The 10,302-nt window shown below is 40.6% G+C and overlaps 1 protein-coding gene across 1 annotated transcript in view; it reads left to right on the top strand.

Moving 5' to 3' along the window:
• Positions 1 to 10,302, top strand: part of Rnf10 (ring finger protein 10) — a 41,986-nt gene that overhangs the window by 4,043 nt on the left and 27,641 nt on the right. The window lies entirely within an intron of this gene.

Raw genomic sequence — 10,302 nt, 5'->3', positions numbered from 1 at the left:
TTTTTTTTTTTTTTTTTTTGTACCGGGGATTGAACTTGGGTCCTTGTGCTTGCAAGGCAGGCCACCGAACTGCTGAGCTAAATCCCTGGCCACAAATTCTGCCTTCTTAAGAAAATTGCAAACAATAAAATAAAATTAAAAAGAACATTGTGGCCAGTGTGGTACTTACTTGAAGTCTCACGCTTGAGAGCTTAAGGTGAGAGGATAATTTGAACCTGGGAGTTCAAGACCAGCCTGGGTACCATAGTGAGACCCAGTCTCAGAAAAAGAAAAACCATTTCAGCCAGACAGGTAATCAGCACCTGTAAATAAATCTCTTTGACTTGGAAGGTGGAGGCAGGAGGATGGAGAGTTCAAAGCCGGCCTATGCAACATAGCAAGACCCCATTTTAAAAAAACAGTGTAGCACTTGGAAGGCTAAGGAAGGGAGGATTGCTGCAAGTTTGAGGCCAACCTGCCTGTGTCACATACTGAGATTCTGTCTCAGAAAACCAAGACAAAACCACCAAAAAGCAGTATAAAAGGAAAAAAATTGCAACTAAGACCAATGCTAGTGCAACAGGTATTCAGCACCTCCGAATAATGGCTTTGAAATAGATAGTCCTGGTAATTTAAATAGTAGGCTCAGGTTCTGCATACTTCCATAAAAGATTCCTATAGTACTTAAAAAACAGATTCAGAGCTGGGCGTTTAGCTCAGTGGTGCCGCTGCCTGTCACGCAAGCACAAGGACCTGAGTTTGATCCCCGGTACGAAAAAAACAAACCAAAAAACAGATTCAACCCTTGATGTACTTAATCTTTCTAGAAATTGTTGAAGACTTTTTGAATTTCAGTACTGATTTTATTTATTTATTTATTTTTTAAATTTTTGATACCAGGAATCAAACTCAGGACCTTGTGCTTGCAAGGCAGGCATGGTGCTAAATCCCCAGCCTTCAGTACTGATTTTAAAGTAGAGGTGAAAAAACAGCCTGCCTTCTGTCAAGTAAAGTTTGTTTGTTTGTTATTGGTACTTTGTTTGTTATTTATTGAGGGGGGGGTCCTTGCGCTTGCGAAGCAGCTGCTGGAACCACTGAGCAAAATCCCCAGCCCAGGAACAAGTTTTGTTTTTGTTTTTGCTTTTAGTTTATTGGTACATTTTAGGAAGAACAAGTTTTTAAATACTAAAAAAATACATATATATTTGGGAAAAGGTCTTGCTATGTAGTTCAGGCTGTCTTTGAACTCATGGTGATCCTCCTGTCTCAGCCTCCAGAGTGCTGGGATTACAGGCATGTACCACCGTGTCTGGCTCAAATATTTAATTCCTTTTTCCCCCTCTCCTTTTTTTTTTTTTTCATTTTATTTGAGAAGGGTAGCTGATTTCTGTAAACTGTACGTTATAGGTCATTTGCTTCCTAGCTACATGAATAATAAATATTCCTGTGGCTGGCTTAAATTTCTCCTTCATTTGTACACAGGAAATAGGTGAACTTGGTTACTGGGATTTTCTTAATCTTTCTGTCCAGAGTGGCGTACAGGTTTCTTTGCCTTGGTTTATTACTTTAGACATTTTACAGAATGTTCCTTTGGTAGGGTGTATTCCTACAGTTTTATTCCAGTAGGACTAAGACCGTTCTATCTTTAACAGTTCAATAGTGATTGCCCTGTGAATATAGCGTAGAGGAGAGAGGTGGTTTAGGAGGTGGGGAAAGAAAAAGCAGAGAAAGAGAAAGTAAAAAGAGGCAAGAGAGAGGGTTGGCAGTTTATAGGCAGACAGTGGACACTGGCCAGGAACCACATTCTTGCCCCATCCCCCTGGACAGATGGTACTGTCATGGAGGTTAAGGGAAGGTCAGGTATTAGGAAGCAGTTATTTTGAGGTTGCTGGTGTGAAGCACTGTCCTGACGCTTCCTGTTGTTCCAGTATCAGAAGCTGGGTTACTAGGTAATCTGCCTTGAATGCCTCTGACCTCTAAATAGACATGGTGCTTTTAATGGCTTTGGAATTGATTTGAAGCCTTTTGGAAAACCACTTAGAGAAGTTAGAAGCATTTAGGGAGTCTGTTAACTGAAGTTTGGATTTATTGTGTGGCTTAACATGTTGGAAGTCGAATGAGTGCTCTCTACCAGAATGATTTGAGTTTATTGATAAGTTTTTAAACCATAGCAGCGTTGTGTCAGCTACTATAGTAGGTGTTTCACAGACATTTTCTCTCTTAATCCTCATGACTCTATGAGGAAGAATAGTAGAGTATTAGCCCTAATTTACAGACAAGAAAACCAGTCTTAGAGATTTATCCATGTAGTCGTGCAGTCTCGGGCAACATTTATTAGTATCTCTCTTAACAAGCACACGCCTGTAATCCCAGCACTTGGGAGCCTGAGGCAGGAGGATCCTGTGAGTTTGAGACCAATCTGGGCTACATAGTGAGTTCCAGTTCAGTTTCAACTACACAGCGAGACCCTGTCTCAAAAAACAAAACAAAAACAAACAAAAAACAACAACAAAAAACAGGCAGGTAACTTAACTGGCACATGCATCATTCCTGATACCACCTCTCTTTTCCTCTCATTCAGAATTACTAATTTCAGCTGGATTCAATTTGTTGTCAGTTGATTCTGTAGTAAGGCCATATGTTGCCCCTCTGGAAGTGCTTGTTAACCACTCTGGACGATGGGTAAGCAACTTGCTTGTGATTACAGCATGAATCAGCAGCGGAAACTTCCTGGCTGGTATTCTGACCTCTTGGCTGTGCCACCTGTTAGAGCTAGAAATGTTGACAGTGGCAAGTATTTTTCTGTAAAAAACTGTGGCCCTTAATTTGATAATGGGGAATGGGTGGCTAGGTATGCCTGCTGTTACTTGGAAGAGACCTTTCCATTTAGGAAATGCGGAACACCTAAGACACTGGATTAAGTCTCTCTTTTTTGGCGGGGGTGGGGGACAGGGAGGCAGGGTCTCACTACAGTGCAGGCTGGCGTTGAACTTACTATGTGGCCCATGCCACCACACTCATTTGGCCGAAGTCTTTTATTTTTGACTGAAAAATCCTGGGTTCTGGAATTTAGCCATTTGACTAATGGTCTTATCCATTTTGGAATATATCTATACAGTAGTTCTTGGCAGTTCTCAGCTCTGTGGACTTTTTTAAAAATTAGGATTTGGGGGGGCTTTTCTGGCACTTCTTACGAAGTCTGGGTTGGGCCATTGGGTCCTGGGTGTTCATAATTTTAAAACTGTAAAAGTGACTGATGTGCAGCTAGGATTGAGAACCAATGTCTTCTCATTGTTCCTATCATAGAGGTATGAATTCTATCCTCAAGTTATTTGCATATATATCCTGGCAAGTTGTCTACAAACACCTCGAAAATGGTACTCTGAATTTTATCTCTGGGTCCCAGGTAGGACAGTACCTTCGACCTTCAGCTGCTTGTTTCCTGGTTTTAGAGATAAGAGCCAGCTTTTCACTGGAGAATTCTGACTTCATAGTCTTAGATAAGTAAGTGGAAAACAAATAGATTTTAGTAGCTAAAATTGTGAGTTCTTAATGTGGTCAGTTGCTGTAATCTGCCTTAGAAATGAGCAGCAGTTGCTGCCCATTAGAGAACAGTTTTGTAAGCATTATGAAGAAGTTAAATGAAAACAGCCTTCTTGCTGAATGCCAGTTACTTTCTTAAGCCCATACAAAGTAGAATTTGGCTTTACCTAAGTCTGTGCAAACTGAGATGCCTCTCTCAAGAAGCCCTTTCTTCTTCACCTTTTCTTGAGTTTTTGTGGTGCTAGGGATCAAACCCAGGCCTTGTGCACACTAGATAAGGACTCTACTGCACAGCTACATCCCCAGCAAGGTTCCTCTTTTTTTTGTACTGGAAGTTGAACTCAGGGACTTTACACTGAGCTACATTCCTATCTACTTTCATTTTTAAATTATGGGACAGGGTCTCCCTGAGTCACTAAGTGGCCCGGGCTGGATTCAAACTTGTAATCCTCCTGACTCCACTGCATTTATGAGGCAAGGGTTTTACCCCGAGCTACAACCCGAACCTCTTATTTGAAATCTTTTTTTTTTCTTCTTCACCCTTTTGGTATCAAATTGAACTCAGGACCTTGTATTTTCGAGGCAGGCACTGGTGCCACTGAACTAAATCCCTGGCCCTCTCTTTGTTGTTGTTGCTTTGTTTTGTTTTTTCATGACAGATGAATTTTAATTCTAGCACTTGAAGCTATACAAGGTCAGTGTTATAAACTTCAAGGGACTGTTGTACACATTCAATAGAGAGATAACTGTGATACCACTTGGTATCTTAGCATCAGAAATATACTTCTGAATTGTTTAAACAAAATCCACAGAATTAAAAACAAAATCAGAAACCATCCACAGTTATACTAACTTGTCAATCCAAAGTTTTACGTGTAACACACGACACAGTCAATACCTAGTGGGGGATCCTGACAGCAGGGCCGCCTTGTCCTGCTGTGCTCTACTGGGAAGGTTTCCCGGCAGGGATGCGGCTGGCCTGGCTCTGTGTTTGTAATCTTTTTGTATCTGTGAGATCTGAAGCTTTACTTACTAACTGCTACCACTGGTACCATGTTTGATGCTGACTGAAGGTGTAGATAAAAAGCTTAGTTTTAAATTAATTTTTTCTTTTTCAACTTTTTTTTTGGTATTGGGGATAGAACTCACGACCTTCTGCTTGTGAGGCAGGCGCAGTGCCACTGAGTAAATCCTTGGCCCTCTTTTTCAATTTTTCGACAGTGCTGGGGGTTGAAATAAGGACCTGTGCATGCTAGATAAGCACTCAACACTGAACCACACTGTCAGTCCACATTCTAATTGTATTAATTTTTCTGGTATTGAGAATTAAAGCCTGGGCCTTCCCACTGAGCTACATTCCCAGCTCTTTTTAATTTTGATTTTCATTTTTTTGGTAACAGGGATCAAACTCAGGACCATGTGCTTGTGAGACAGGCAGCAGCACCACTGAGCTAAATCCCCAGCCCTTTTATTTTTTATTTTGAAACAGTGTTTTGCTAAGTTTCTCAGGTTGGCCTTAAAGTTGCCATCTCCTACCTCAGTCTTGCAAGGGCTGGTGGTATGAACCATCCAACCAGCTTCAAATTCTCTTTTTTTATTTTTGGTACTGATCAAAATCAGGACCTTGGTGCTTGCAAGGCAGGCACGGTGACACTGCTAAATCCCTGGCCCTCAGCTTCAAATTCTGACTTTAACCTCTGGTCATCTCCCCTGACTGATTTAAGTGTCACTGGTAGGAGTGAATTTTGCCAAGCTGTGTTTCCGTGATCTGTTGTGTTTATGCTGCTGCCATCTTATGTGACTAATAGCTTCACTCTCAGGAGATGTTTGTTGGGTTTAGAGATTGATAGGTATCTCTTCATCCTTTGATTGAGGTGATTGCTTTCAAAATTTGGAGTCTAGTTTTTTAAGTCACATTTCCTTTTCCTTGAGTTTGTTTAGTGTGCTATATTTAAAATAAGCTATGATCTTTTCTAGTTTCTACAATACTTAGTGTTGTTTGCTTATATTTTTAGACAAGTTCTTACTGTGCTGTTCAGGCTATCCTTAAATTTGGTTTGTTTGTTTTTGGTACTGGGGATGGAACTCAGGACCTGTGCTTACAAGGCAGGCGGCAGAACCACTGAGCTAAAACCCTGGCCCTTTAGCCTTGAATTTGTTTTTTTTTTTTTGTTTTTGTTTTTGTTTTTTTTGACACTGGGTCTCGCTATGTAGTTGAGATTGACCTGAACTCACTATGTAGCCCAGGCTGGTTTCGAACTCAGTGATCCTCCTGCTTCAGCCTCCTAAGTGCTGGGATTACAGGCTTGCACCACCACTCCCGGCTAACCTTGAATTTGGAGTGATCCTTCTGCTTTAGCCTTGCCTCCCAGGTCCTGGGATAACAGGCATGTGCCAGAACACCTGGCTGTAAGTACTTAATTTAGGCAGGTGGAACAGGCCTGTAATTAAGACCTCTGGAACGCTGAGGCAGAAGGGTTGAAAAAAATCCAAGCCCCACCTGGACCACTTCTCAGGACAATGTCTCAAAAATGAAAAAAATGGGCTGGAGCTAGAGTTCAGTGTGAATGCCCTGGGTACAGTACCCAGTACTGCAAAGAAAAAAGTTCCTTGGATAATACCAGAATACAATTGTAATGTTACATACTTAAGGCAGAATTTTAGAGCATGAGGACTGAAGACAGGAATACCTTGAAATCTTATCTGGGTGATTTTTGTGAACTGGCAGGTGGAAAACCCTGAAGTGATGGATGCGAGGAGCTCCATTTCCCAAGGTAACTTGTACACAGCTTGTTATGTTTCCAGACATCTTTATATATACACATGTGTGTATTTTTACCCCCAAGACAAAGTCTCCCTATGTAGCCGAGGGTGGCCTCAAACTCATGATCCACCTGCATCAGCCTCCTGAGTGTTGGGATTACGTATGTGTGCCACCACACCAATCCTAAGCATATATTAGTATGTGTGTACATATATATATTTTTGTGTGTGTGTGGCGGTACTGGGGATTGAACCTCGACCTTCACCATGGGCTACAGTCACTGACCTGTTTTTATTTTGAGACAGGGTTTTGCTGAATTGCCTGAACTAAGCTGGGCATGTTGGTATGTGCCTGTAATCCCAGCACTTGGGAGGCTGAGACAAGGATTGCAGCAAGTTTGAGGTTAACTTGGGCTATATCATTAATTCAGTTCCTCCTGAACTACATAACTCAATGCAAAAGCCTAGGTTTCACTCCTCAGTACAGGGGTGGGGCTGTGGGTGTGGGTGGGAAGATAGGTGGTAGGGAGACCACATCTCAAAAACATTGAAACACAAGGGCTGGGGATTTAGCTTAGTGGCACCGTGCCTGCCTTGTAAATACACAGTCCTGAGTTCTGATCCCTGGTACCAAAAAACAAAACCAAAACGAAAGTTTGAGATAAACCTAATGTATTAATTCATGGAAACTTTGCTAATTTCAGCCAGGTACAGTGTTGCATGTCTTCAGACTCAGCTGCTTGGAAAGCTGAGGCAGGAGGATTGCTTGAACCTACAGTTAAAGGCCAGTCTGTAGATTCATCCCTTAAAAAAATAAAAGAAAAAAGAAAGTTCTCCTGTTTTTGCCTTTTTTTTTTTTTTTTTTTTTTTTGAGCATGGGGGATCAAACTCAGGACCTTGCAGTTGCAAGGAAGGCATGATGCCACTGAGCTAAATCCCTGGCCTTGTTCATTTTTGCTTTTAAAGACAGGGTTTTGCTATATAGCCCAGGCTAGTCTTGAGCTTGCAGTGATCCTCCTGCATCAGCCTCCCAAGTGCTAAATTTTTGCTTTATATTAATATACATATTGACTTGATCAGACTTGATGTTTTTGATAAGATAACATGGAGTGACTTGGGAACCTCCTTTTAGTTATGTAGCTCTGTAGTTCTCAGATTTTTATTTTGAATCTTTTGTCTTTTGTTTATGTGAGGCAAGGTCTTGGTATGTATCCCAGGCTGGCCTTGAATTAGCAGCAGTCCTCCTGGGTCAGCCTCCTATATGCTGGGGTTATAGCATGCCCCACCACACTTGGCTGTATTTCTTTAAAAAAAAAAAAAAAAAAAAAGAGGGGAAAATTTTGGTGTGTGGTGAGTATGCTGGTCAGGATTCTTCAATTTGGGACCAAAAAAAAAAAAAAATGGATGCAGCTCCACTCCCTAGTAGAAAAAATGGGGCCAAGAATACAAACAGGCTCTTTATAAAAAATACAAAGGGTCAACAGAGTGAAAAAGCATTTGTTTCTAGTTCTCAGAGAAATTTAGATTTGAAATTCGAAATCATGTAGAGATTTAGCTCATTGGTTCTGCCGCCTGCTTCACTAGTGCAAGGGTCCTGAGTTTGATCCCCGGTACCAAAAAAAAAAGCCATTTAGACCTTTCAGTAGAACAAAATGTATTCAACTCAGTATTGGCAATAGTGTGATGAACTAGATTTTCTTTCTTTTCCCTTTTCCCTTTATCCTTTTCCCTTCCCCCTTCTCTCCCCTCCCCCTTCCTTCCTTTCTTCTTTTTTCTTTCTTTTTACATTTTTCAGTTTTAGAATTGAATCCAGGGCCTTGCACTGAACTTCATCCCCAGCTCCTTAAAAATTTTTTTTTGTTTTTTGTTTTTTTGAGACAGGGTCTCACTATGTAGTTAAGACTGACCTGGAACTCACTATGTAGCTCAGGTTGGTCTCGAACTCACAGCAATCCTCCTGCCTCAGCCTCCCGAGTGCTGGGATTTCTGGTGTGCGCTACTAGTCTGGCCCTTTTAAAATTTTGAGACGGGATGTGGCCAAGTTGATCAGGCAGGGTTCTAATGTCCACTTCATCTGCCTCAGCCTCCCAGAGTGCTAGGATTATGGGTATGTGCCTCCACAGCTGGCTTAATTTATATATATGGTGGGGAAGGACTTGAGGTTGTGTAAAAGGCTTGTATAATCATATCTGCTGAGCTAATTCAGTTTGATAATTTGATATAATGTAGGTCTCTATAAAGAAGCTTCTGGTAGTAGTATTAAAGTAACAAAAAATTAGAAGCCCTTTAATTTTTTTTTTTTTAATTTTATTGAGTTTATTGGTACATTTTAGGGATACAGTACAGTTACATTCATTGTTGGGATCATGTACCTTTACATGGCAAGTCTTGATTCTCATTTTTTCCCCTTACCTCTGCCCTCCCTTCACCCCCTCCTCCCCTCCCCATCTACAAACACTTTATTTTCATCTTTTCATTCTCTCACATTTTTTTCTTTTCCCTTTTTGTTCTTCCCCTACGTATCACACCTTCCCTACACCTTTAGCTCCTTTCTTCAAATTTCTAAATGTCAGTAATCTTATTAGAATCTTATGCATTGTTGCAGAATATTCACACCAGGGAAACTATTTGGTATTTACACATGTGTGACTTATTTATTTCACTTAGGAGTATATCTTCAATATGTATCCATTTTCCTATGAATGAATCTATTCTCTCACTCTTTATGGCTGAGTAAAGAAGCCCTTTAAATGTGCAACAATAGAGGATTAATTAAAAGCACCGCCACAACTGATTCCCTTTTTGTTTTTTATTTTGAGACAGTCTTGCTAAATTGCCCGGGTTGGGCTCAAACTTGTGGTCCTTCTGCCTCAGTTTCCCAGAGTACTGGGTTATAGGCGTGTGCCACTACATCCAGCAAGACAGTATATTTTGTATAAGATATGTGACAAGTCCTCAAAAAGGAAATTAAGGGCTGGGAATTTAGCTAAGAGGTTCCACTGCCTGCCTCGCAAATGCAAGGTCCCGAGTTTGATCCCTGGTACCAAAAAAATAAATACATAAAAGGAAATTAAACACTATTAAAGGAATGGTGTTCTGTAGATAGTGGCAACTTGATTCTTTCAAAGTTTCAAAATTGAGTATGTGTGTGTGTGTGTGTATGTGTGTGTGTGTGTGTGTGTGTGTACTTTTTTGGGGGGGGTGTTCCAGGGATGAATATGTATTCTTTATATGTGATTGCAGAAAAAAAATAAATTTTGTCTTTTTTGGTGGTGCTAGAGACCAACCCACAGTTGCTATACCATGGAGCTACATCTCCAGCCCTTTTTATTTTTATTTTGAGACAGGTTCTTGCCAAGTGTTGCCCAGGTGAGCCTGAAAGTTGTGCTCTTCCTACCTCATTCTCCCTCAATGTTGAGACTACAAATATGCTTTACCATGCCTGGCTAAGACATGTTTTTTAAAAAGATGTAACTCATGTTGATCTAATGTTCACTGGAGCTCAGTTTCTTGTTGTGTCATTTTAGTAGCTTCTCAACTTGGTCTGTAGAACATATATAAATATTGTTTTTGTCTTGAATATGCCTTTTTAATATATACGCATATACAAAATATATATTAGGTATCATATAATATATAATATAATATCTGTTACCTACATATACATATATGTAGTTTCTGCCTGGCCCAAGTATCTGCCGTAGTAATTTAAAAAGGAGCAATGTCTTCTGCCTTGGCCTCAGCTAAAATATTTTTTCCTAAAGAGAATGGCTGTTTCCTTTTCTGTTGCTTTATTTGAATGAACTTTTGCACAAGCAGTGTTTATCTTCTGTGAAAGACACTTTCTGAACTGAGAATCTTATGTGGTTTGCTCTATTAGTGTATTTTCCCTGAGAGAGGGACCTATGAGGCCTCTAAGGCTGGCTTGCTTTTATTTTTATTTTTTTTTTTGGAGCAGGGATTGAACTTGGGTCCTTGTGCTTGTCTGTGAGGCATTCAGGCAGGCGGCAGCGCCAC

Source organism: Fukomys damarensis, unplaced genomic scaffold (assembly GCF_012274545.1).
Source record: "Fukomys damarensis isolate Sample0158 unplaced genomic scaffold, DMR_v1.0_HiC HiC_scaffold_12, whole genome shotgun sequence".
In the NCBI taxonomy this organism is placed as follows: Eukaryota; Metazoa; Chordata; class Mammalia; order Rodentia; family Bathyergidae; genus Fukomys; species Fukomys damarensis.
The sequence above is the reverse complement of the archived record's forward strand: the minus strand, read 5'-3'. Positions and strand labels throughout refer to the sequence as shown.